The sequence below is a fragment of the Durio zibethinus genome, chromosome 26, assembly GCF_047325235.1.
Source record: "Durio zibethinus cultivar Kanyao isolate XHJ-2024 chromosome 26, ASM4732523v1, whole genome shotgun sequence".
Lineage (NCBI taxonomy): Eukaryota > Viridiplantae > Streptophyta > Magnoliopsida > Malvales > Malvaceae > Durio > Durio zibethinus.
The window spans coordinates 15,101,877-15,112,680 of record NC_143187.1 but is presented as its reverse complement, the minus strand read 5'-3'; positions in this window follow the sequence as shown (position 1 = coordinate 15,112,680).

Genomic DNA, 10,804 nt, shown 5'->3' with positions numbered 1-10,804 from the left:
TGACATTGGAGCTACACAAGAAGAAAGGGAAGAGCAAGACCTTATAAATATGCTTGAACAACCAGATGAACCCTCTACCCAACCATCCTACCCTCAAAGACCCTTAGAGATGCTCTTACTTCAGATGAATAACTTACATTCAATGGTTGGCAATATAAATACTCGATTGGAGACTATAGAAGAAACTCAACATGAGCTGGTAACACAAGTTCGCCATTTTCGAAATGATGTTGAGAACATGAGGTCTACATCATCGCCCATGAGGTAGCCATTCTTCTTATCTTCATCAGTCGTCCCATTCTCCACCTCTACCACAATAAGCTTCACTAGTGTCATCCCTTGTGTTTTCTCACATATTTTATATTTTGTAAATATAACTTTGCAATATCGTTTGTAGACTTTGATCTTTATATTAATGCAACTTATTTTTTATTCTCTTATGGCTTGTAACTTTGTGGCTTGTGGCATTGTTGTGTGGTTTGATGTTTGAAGTGCAGTTGGGTGGCCTTGAATTACTTATTCCCTCATTTTGATTTGCTTCATTCTTTTTGCTATGACAAAAAGGGGGAGAAATATTGATATGAAAATTTGATGATGCTTTGATATTGATGGTTATGGTGATATTACTCTTGCCTAGTTGCCTTAAATCTTATGCCTAAATTCAGGGGGAGTTTGCCTTTCATAAATTCAGAAGGAGCTTGTTTTCAAAAGGAAAAATGTTTTTCATGCAAATTTTTCATTTGGTTTTGTCATATCAAAAATGGGGAAATTGTTGGCCTTGAATTAATCAAGAATTTTGATTTGACAAAACCAAAATTTGCCTAATTTGAATCAACCTTGTCTAAGCTTGAAATGAACATTTTTCCACTCTTCTATATTGCTAGAATCAATTTGAAAACCAAAATATGTCAAATTCTCGAAACAAAACATGTTTAGTGTAAGCTGTGATGGAAGGGAAGGGAATGATCGATCCCCTCCTTACTAGATCGATCCCCTAGCAAAAAAGATCGATCTTATTTTCTTCTAGAACCAAAAATCCTTCAAGTTTTGGCAAAAACCAATCGATCACCTCCCTGTAGAGATCGATTAGTTGAGGTTGCAAGATGACCAGATCGATCCCCTCAATCAAGGGATCGATCAATTTTTCATACAGAATGCTTTCTTTGTGAAATTTTCTAGAAAAGGGATCGATCCCCTACATAAGGGATCAATCACCTAAGGTAAGGGATCAATCCCCTATTAAAGGGATCGATCGGTTGTTCAAACAAAATACTCCCCAAGTGTTGAAACCCAGAAAACCAATCGATCCCCTAAGGGAGGGGATCGATCCCCTGAAGGTTAGAAACTCCCAACAGCTATTTTTTTACTGAAATTTCTACAGGTTTGAAGCATTAAATGCATTCTAACGGGTCTCAACTTCTTCCTAACTATAAATTAAGCATTTCACTGCAGACCAAGTGCAACAATAGCTAAAGAAACTTACTGCTATTCACCTACCAATCTACTCAAGCATTCAAAGCTGTAAAAAGAGAAAAAGTACAGAATTCATATCAATTTTTCTCTACTTTCTTATCTATACCTCTGTGTACTTCAACTTAGCAAACACCTAATCTTTGTGAGGTTCTTAAAGTTTGCCAAACACTTGTAAATTTCTGTATTGTGAGTGTGTAAGCTTAAGGGGGAGGATAACCTTTAAGAGTGTATGTTGTTGAGTTTGTAAAGCTTTGTGAAAGCTTTGTTGTAATCCTCATCTAATAGTGGATTGAACTCCTTAGCAAGAGAGGCTAAGGGAGAAGATGTAGGTGCCTAAGAAAGAACCGAACCTCTATAAATCTTGGTGTTAAATTCTCTAACCCTATCTCTTGTTTATATTCATCTATTGTGCTCATCTATTTTGATAATTTGTGGTTATTGAATATTATCTTTGAAAATTTTATTAAAACCAATTCACCCCCCCTCTTGGTTTATCCAAGTCTTTGAGCTAACATAATTTTTAACGAAATTACCAAAATGCTCTTTCATTATATGATAAGAAATTGACATGTGCCTGAATTAAATATTATGCCTTCATATAAATTATGAAAATAACTATTCTCTTATAATCATTTACTAAATAATTCCCTATGAGATTAGCAAAATACCCTTTCTTGTATATGATAAGAAATTGTCTTGTGGCCAAATGGATTATTATGCCCTCATACCGTAATTACAAAAATACTCTTCTCTTTTAATTATTTTCTAAATAATTGCCTTTGAAATTACCAAAATGACATTTTCATTATATAATAAGAAATTGATATGTGGTAAATTTGACTATTATGCCCTCATAACATAATTATGAAATTATGCCCTTTCTCTTATAATTATGTAATAAATAATTGCCTATGAAATTATGAAAATACCTTTTTCCATTATATGATAAGAAATTGACATGTAATGGAACAGACTATTATGCCCTAATACCCTAACTACGAAAATACCCTTTCTGTTATAATTATTTACTAAATAATTGCATATGAAATTATGAAAATCCTTTTTTCCATTATATGATAAGATATTGACATGTGACCAAATTAACTATTATGCCCTTATACCCTAATTGCATAAATACTTTTTCTCTTATAATTATTTACTAAATAGTTGCCCATAAAATTACCAAAATGACCTTTCTATTATATGAGAAGAAATTGACATGTATCCAAATGGTCTATTATTCCCTTATACCATAATTACGAAAATACCTCATTTCTTATAATTATTTACTAAACAATTCCTTAAGAAATTACTAAAATGTCTTTTCCATTATATGATAAGCAATTGACATATTGCCAAATCAACAATAATTATGAAAATACCCATTCTCTTATAATTATTTACTAAATAATTTCTCAAAAATTATTATAATGCCATTTCCATTATATGATAAAAAATTGACATGTGGCCAATGGACTATAATGCTGTCATACCATAATTACAAAAGTACCTCCTATCTTATAATTCTTTACTAAATAATCACCTATGATGTGTATCCCAATGGTAACAAACTATTTGTTTTGTACTTCATGAAAAATGCTTATACTCTTATGATGGAAGAAGTTTGAATGAGTTAAAGGACCAACTTTGAAACCAAACAAAATGAAATGGAGTAACACTTTTTTTGGTAAACAAAAGCAACAATATCTTGTATTCCAACAGCAACTATCTATTTTGCTTAGTATTTTGTGAAAAAAAAACTTATACTTTTACAATGGATGATGTTTGAACGAGTTGAAAGACCAACTTTAAAACCAAACAAAATAAAAGGAGAGAATGCCTTTTTTGGTAAACCAAAGCAACAATAGCTTGTATCCCAATAGGAACTATCTATTTGCTTAGTTTTTCATTTAAAGAACATAGATTTTTACGATTGAGTAAGTTTGACCAAATAGAAGGACCTACTTTAAAACTAAACAAAATGAAAGGGGAAAATGCATGTTTTGTCAAACATATGCAACAATATTGTGTATTTCAATGGTAATAAACCATTTTACTTGGTACTTTGTGAAAATAACTTACACTTTATAATGGAATAAGTTTGAACAAGTAGAAAGACCATTTATAAACCAAACAAAATGAAAAAATTACATGTTTTTTTGGTAAACAAAAGCAACAATATCTTGTATCCTAATGGAAACTATCTATTTTGCTTAATACTTTGTGAAAAGAGCTTACACTTTAATGATGGAAGAAGTTTGAACAAGTTGAAAGACAAACTTGGAAACCAAACAAAGTGAATAGGAGAAATGGTTTTCTTGGTAAATGAAAGCAACAATATCTTGTATCTCAATGAGAACAATCTATTTTGCTTAGTTCTTCTTGTAAAAAACATAGATTTTTACGATGAAGTAAGTTTGACCGAATGGAATGACCAATTTTGAAACCAAACAAAATAAAAAGTAGAAATGCTTTTTTTTTTGTAAACAAAAGTATAAATATCATGTAACCAATGGTAACAAACTATTTTGCTTAGTATTTTGTGAAAATAACTTATACTGCTATAATAGAGGAAATTTGAACGAGTTAAAGGACTAACTTTGGAACCAAACAAAATGAAAGGGAGAAATACTTTTTTTGGTAAATAAAAGCAACAATATAGTGCACTGCAAAGGTAACAAGCTATTTTGCTTTGGTACTTTGTGAAAAGAACTTATACTTTTGCAATGGAAGAAGTTTGAAAGAGCTAAAATACCAACTTTGAAACCAAACAAATAGAATGGGAGAAATGCTTATTTTGGTAAACAAAGCAACAACATCATGTATTGCAATGGTTACAAGCTATTTTGCTTGGTACTTTGTGAAAAAAACTTATACTTTTACAATGTATAAAGTTTGAATGAGTTGAAATACCAACTTTGAAACAAACAAAATGAAAAGGAGAAATGGTTTTTTAGGTAAACGAAAGCAACAATGTTGTGTATCATAATGGTAACAAACTATTTTGCTTGGTACTTTATGAATAGAACTTATACTTTTACAATAGAGGAGGTTTGAACGAGTTGAAATACCAACTTTGAAACCAAAGAAAAAGAATGGGAGAAATGTTTTTTTTTTTTGGTAAACAAAAGCAATAATATTGTGTATCCCACTGGTAACGAGCTATTTCACTTGGTATTTTATGAAAAAAAACTTATATTTTAGTGATGGAAGAAGTTTGAATGAGCTGAAGGACCAACTTTGAAACCAAACAAAATGAAAAAGAGAAATGCTTTTTTTTTTTGGTAAACAAAAGCAACAATATCTTCAATCTCAACAGGAATTATCTATTTTGCTTAGTACTTTGCTAAAAAAACTTGAAAGAAGTTTGAACGATTTAAAGGACCAATTTTGAAACCAAACAAAGTGAAAATGAGAAATGGTTTTTTTGGCAAATAAAACAACAATATCTTTTATCCTAGCGAGAACTGTCTATTTTGCTTGGTTCTTTATGTAAAGAACATAGATTTTTACTATGGAGTGAGTTTGACCAAATGGAATGGCCAACTTTGAAACCAAACAAAATGAAAGGGAGAAATACTTTTTTTGGTAAACAAAAGCAACAATATTGTGTACCCCAATGGTAATAAACAATTTTGCAGGGTACTTTGTGAAAAGAACTTATCCTTTTACAATGAAGGAAGTTTGAACGAGTTGAAGGACCAACTTTCAAACCAAACAAAATGAAAGGGAGACATATTTGTTTTTTGGTAAACAAAAGCAACAATATCTTGTATCTTAATGGGAACTATCTATTTTGCTTTTTACTTTATCAAAAGAACTTACACTTTTACAATAAAGGAAGTTTAAACAAGTTAAAAAACCAACTTTGAAACCAAACAAAGTGAAAAGAAGAAATATTGTTCTTAGCAAATGAAATCAACAATATCTTCTAAACTAACAAGAACTATCTATTTTGATTGGTTTTTCAAGTAAAGAATAAAGATTTTTATGATGGAGTAAGTTTGACCAAATGAAGGACCAACTTTGAAATCAAACAAAATGAAAGGAAGAAATGCTTTTATTGGTAAACAAAAGTAATAATATCATGTATCCTAATGGTAACAAACTATTTTGCTTCGTACTTTGTGTAATGAATTTATACTTTTACTATGGAAGAAGTTTGAGCGAGTTGAAGAACTAATTTTGAAACCAAACAAAACAAAAAGGAGAAATGACTTTTTTCGTAAACAAAAGAAACAATATCATTTAGGTAACAAATTATTTTGCTGGGTACTTTGTGTAATGAATTTATAGTTTTATGATAAAAGAGGTTTGAGTGAGTTGGAGGACCAACTTTGAAACCAAACAAAACATAAGGGAGAACTACCTTTGTTGGTAAACAAAAGAAATAATATCATGTATCCAAACGGTAACAAACTATTTTGCTTGGTATTTTGTGTAATGAATTTATACTTTTACGATGGAAGAAGTTTGAGCGAGTTGAAGGACCATTTGAAACAAAACAAAATGAAAGGGAGAAATATTTTTTTTGGTAAATGAAAGAATCAATATCTTGTATCCCAATGGTAACAAACTATTTTGCTTGGTACTTTGTGAAAAGAACTTACACTTTTACGATAAAGGAAGTTTGAATGAGTTAAAGGACCAACTTTCAAACTAAACAAAATGAAAGGGAGAAATGCTTTTTTTGGTAAACAAAAGCAACAATATCTTGTATCCTAATGGTAACAAACTATTTTACTTGGTAATTTTTGAAAAGAACTTATACTTTTATGATGGAGGAAGTTTGAATGAGTTGAAATATCAACTTTGAAACCAAACAAAAAGAATGGGAGAAATGCTCTTTTTGGTAAACAAAAGCAACAATATCATGTAGCGTAATGGTACCAAGCATTTTGCTTGGTACTTTATGGAAATAACTTATATTTTTATGATGGAGGAGGTTTGAATACGTTGAACTTTCAACTTTTAAACTAACAAAAGAAAAGGAGAAATGCTTTTTTTTCATAAACAAAAGTAACAATATTATGTATCGCAACAGTAACAAGCTATTTTTCTTGGTATTTTGAGAAAAGAATTTGTACTTTTATGATGGAGGAAGTTTGAATGAGTTGAATGACCAAGTTTGAAACTAAACAAATTAAATAAGGGAAATGCTTTTGTTGGTAAATAAAGAAACGATATCTTGTATCCTAATGAGAACTATCTATTTTGCATTGGTACTTTGTGAAAAACCTTATACTTTTACGATGGAGAAAGTTTGAATGACTTAATGGACCAACTTTAAAAGCAAACAAAACAAAAAAGAGAAATGTTTTTTTTGGTAAACAGAAGCAATAAAATCTTATATCCCAATGGAAACTATCTATTTTGCTTAGTTCTTCATGTAAAGAACATTGATTTTTACGATGAAGTAAGTTTGACTGAATTGAAAGACCAACTTTAAAACCAAACAAAATGAAAGGAAGAAATGCTTTTTTATAAAAAAAAAAAAAAGCAACAATATCATGTATCCCAATGGTAACAAACCATTTGGCTTGGTACTTTGTGTAATGAATTTATACTTTTACGATAGAGGAAGTTTGAGCGAGTTAAATGATCAACTTTGAAACAAAATGAAATGAAATGAATAAATGCTTTTTTTGGTAAACGAAAGAAACAATATCGTGTATCCTAATGGTAACAAATTATTTTGTTTGATACTTTGTGAAAAGAACTTATACTTTTATAATGGAAGAAGTTTGAACGAGTTGAAGGACCAATTTTCAAGCAAAAAAAATGAAAGGAAGAAATGCCTTTTTTGGTAAATGAAAAAAACAATATTGTGTATCCCAATGGCAACAATCTATTTTGCTTGGTACTTTTTGAAAAGAACTTATATTTTTATGATGGAGAAAGTTTGAACGAATTGAAGGACCAACTTTGAAACCAAACAAAATGAAAGGGAGAAATGCTTTTTTAAAGAAACAAAAGCAACAATATTGAGTATCCCAATGGTAACAAACTATTTTGCTTGGTACTTTGTGAAAAGAACTTATACTTTTACATTTAAGGATGTTTGAATGAGTTGAAATACCAATTTTGAAACCAAACAACATGAAAGTGGAAAATGCTTTTTTTTTGTAAAAAAAAAAATCAGCAATATCTTGTATCCCATCAAGAACTATCTATTTTGCTTGGTACTTTATGAAAAGAACTTATACGTTTATGATGGAGGAAGTATGAATGAGTTGAAGGACCAACTTTGAAACCATACAAAATGAAAAGTAAAATGTTTTTTGTGGTAAACAAAAACAATAATATCATATATGTTAATGATAACAAACTATTTTGCTTTGTACTTTGTGAAAAGGACTTATACTCTTACAATGGTGGAAGTTTGAACGAGTTGAAAAATGAACTTTGAAACCAAACAAAATGAAAATGAGAAATTTTTTTTTTAGTAAAAAAGCAACAATTTCTTGTACCCAATAGGAACTATCTATTTTACTTTGTACTTTGTGAAAAGAAGTTATACTTTGACGATTCAGGAAGTTTGAACGATTTGCAGGACCAACTTTGAAACAAACAAAACAATAGGGGAAAATACTTTTTTTGGTAAACGAAAGTAACAATATCTTGTATCCCAATGGGAACTACCTATTTTGATTGGTTCTTCATGTAAAGAACATATATTTTTACGATTGAGTAAGTTTGATCGAATGGAAATACCTACTTTGAAACTAAACAAAATGAAAGGGAGAAATGCTTTTTTCGGCAAAAAAATGCAACAATATCGTGTATCCCAATAGCAAACTATTTTGCTTGGTATTTTGTGAAAAGAACTTATACTTTTACAATGGTGAAAGTTTGAACGAGTTTAAGGACCAACATTGAAACCAAACAAAATAAAAAGGAGAAATGTTTTTTTTTATAAACAAAAGCAATAATATCTTGTATCTTGATGGAAACTATCTATTTTACTTAGTACTTTGTACAAAGAACATATATGTTTACAATGGTGGAAGTTTGAACAAGTTGAAGGATCGACTTTGAAACAAAATAAAATGAAAGGGAGAAATGTTTTTTTTAGCAAAAGAAAGCAACAATATCGTGTATCCCAATGGTAACAAACTATTTTTCTTGGGATTTTATGAAAAGAACTTATACTTTTACGTTTGAGGAAGTTTGTACCAGTTGAAATACCAACTTTGAAACCAAACAAAGTGAAAGTGGGAAATGCTTTTTTTTGTAAAGAAAATCAGCAATATCTTGTATACCAACAAAAACTATCTATTTTGTTTGGTACTTTATGAAAAGAATTTATACTTTTATGATGGAGGAAGTATGAACGATTTGAAGGATGAACTTTGAAACCAAACAAAATGAAAAGTAAAATGCTTTTTATGGTACACAAAAACAATAATATCGTGTATCCCAATGTAACAAACTATTTTACTTTAAACTTTGTGAAAAGGACTTATACTTTTATAATAGTGGAAGTTTGAATGACTAGAAAGACTAACTTTGAAACCAAACAAAAAGAAAATGAGAAATGCATTTTTTGGTAAACAAAAGCAACAATATCTTTTACCTAATAGAAATTATATATTTTGCTTAGTACTTTGTGAAAAAAACTTATACTTTTACGATTGAGGACGTTTGAATGATTTGAAAGACAAACTTTGAAACAAACAAAAAAATAGGGGGAAATGCTTTTTTTGGTAAACAAAAGCAACAATATCATGTATCCTAATAGGAACTACCTATTTTGATTGGTTCTTCGTGTAAAGAACATATATTTTTACAATTGAGTAAGTTTGACTGAATGGAAAGACCTAAACCAAACAAAATGAAAGGAAAAAATGCTTTTTTTTGGCAAACAAATGCAAAAACATCATGTATCCCAATGGTAGCAAACTATTTTACTTGGTACTTTGTGAAAAGAACTTATAATTTTACAATGGAGGAAGTTTAAATGAGTTTAAAGACCAACTTTGAAACCAAACAAAATGAAAGGGAAAAATACTTTTTTTGATAAACAAAAGCAATAATATCTTGTATCCCAATAGGAACTATCTATTTTACTTAGTACATTGTGAAAAAAAAACTTATATTTTTACGATGGAGGAAGTTTGAATGAGTTGAATGACTAACTTTGAAACCAAACAAAATGAAACAAAGAAATGATGTTTGTAGTAAATGAAAGAAATAATATCTTGTATCCAACATGAACTATCTATTTTGCTTAGTTCTGCATGCAAAGAACATATATTTTATGATTAAGTTTGACCAAATGGAAGGACCTACTTTGAAGCTAAACAAAATGAAAAGGGAAAAAAAAATTTTTGGCCAAAAATGCAACAGTATCATGTATCCCAAATGTAACAAATTATTTTGCTTGGTACTTTATGAAAAAACTTATACTGTTACAATGGAGGAAGTTTGAATGAGTTGAAAGACCAACTTTGAAACCAAACAAAATGAAATGGAGATATGCTTTTTTTGGTAAACAAAAGCAAGAATATCTTGTATCCTAATGGGAACTATCTATTTTGCTTGGTACTTTGTAAAAAGAACTTATATTTTTATGATGGAGGAAGTTTGAATGAGTTTAAAAACTACAATTTTGTTCATAAGCACCTTAAAAGCACCATACTATGAGAAGATGATAAGGAATGCAACGAAGAATTTCATTGACATGGTGATCTCAAGATAAATTATTGAAAATGCCATCAAAATGGCAAGCTTCAAGAAAGAAAAACCACTAAAAAATGAGGGTTACCTAAAAGGAAAAAAATTGAAGCCCAAGCTATGAATTTTGAGGGACAACAATTCAAAAGCTATGCTCTATATCCACTACTTGTTCATCTTGCTTACTAACCCACAATAAATAGTATTGTACAATCCCCTTACCAATTTATTCCATAATTAGCTTACCTACCAACCTACTAACCAGCTTTTCAAATACCTGTTTATGGGTCTAGTCATATCACTACATCAGTTTCATGGCCTAACAACCAAGCAAATAGTTTGAAGAGATCTCAAAATAACCAAGAAAGAGCTCACATTGATCCTATCTCTATGGCTTATATCATGTTATTCCCAAAACTGGTCAAGAATAACCTGGTATCTGAATCCATTTGGAATCATTGAAGCCATCATATGCCAAATGGTATGATGTTAATGCCATATATGATTACCATAATAAGAACGTGGGTCACTCAATAGCCTTGCTTTCAAGCACAAGGTGCAAAGTCTGATCTGAGCATGCTAGGTGACCTTCGACAAATTAAGGAGGCTGAATATCAATAAAGACCCTTTGCTCGATCACCTAGGGGCTTAATTT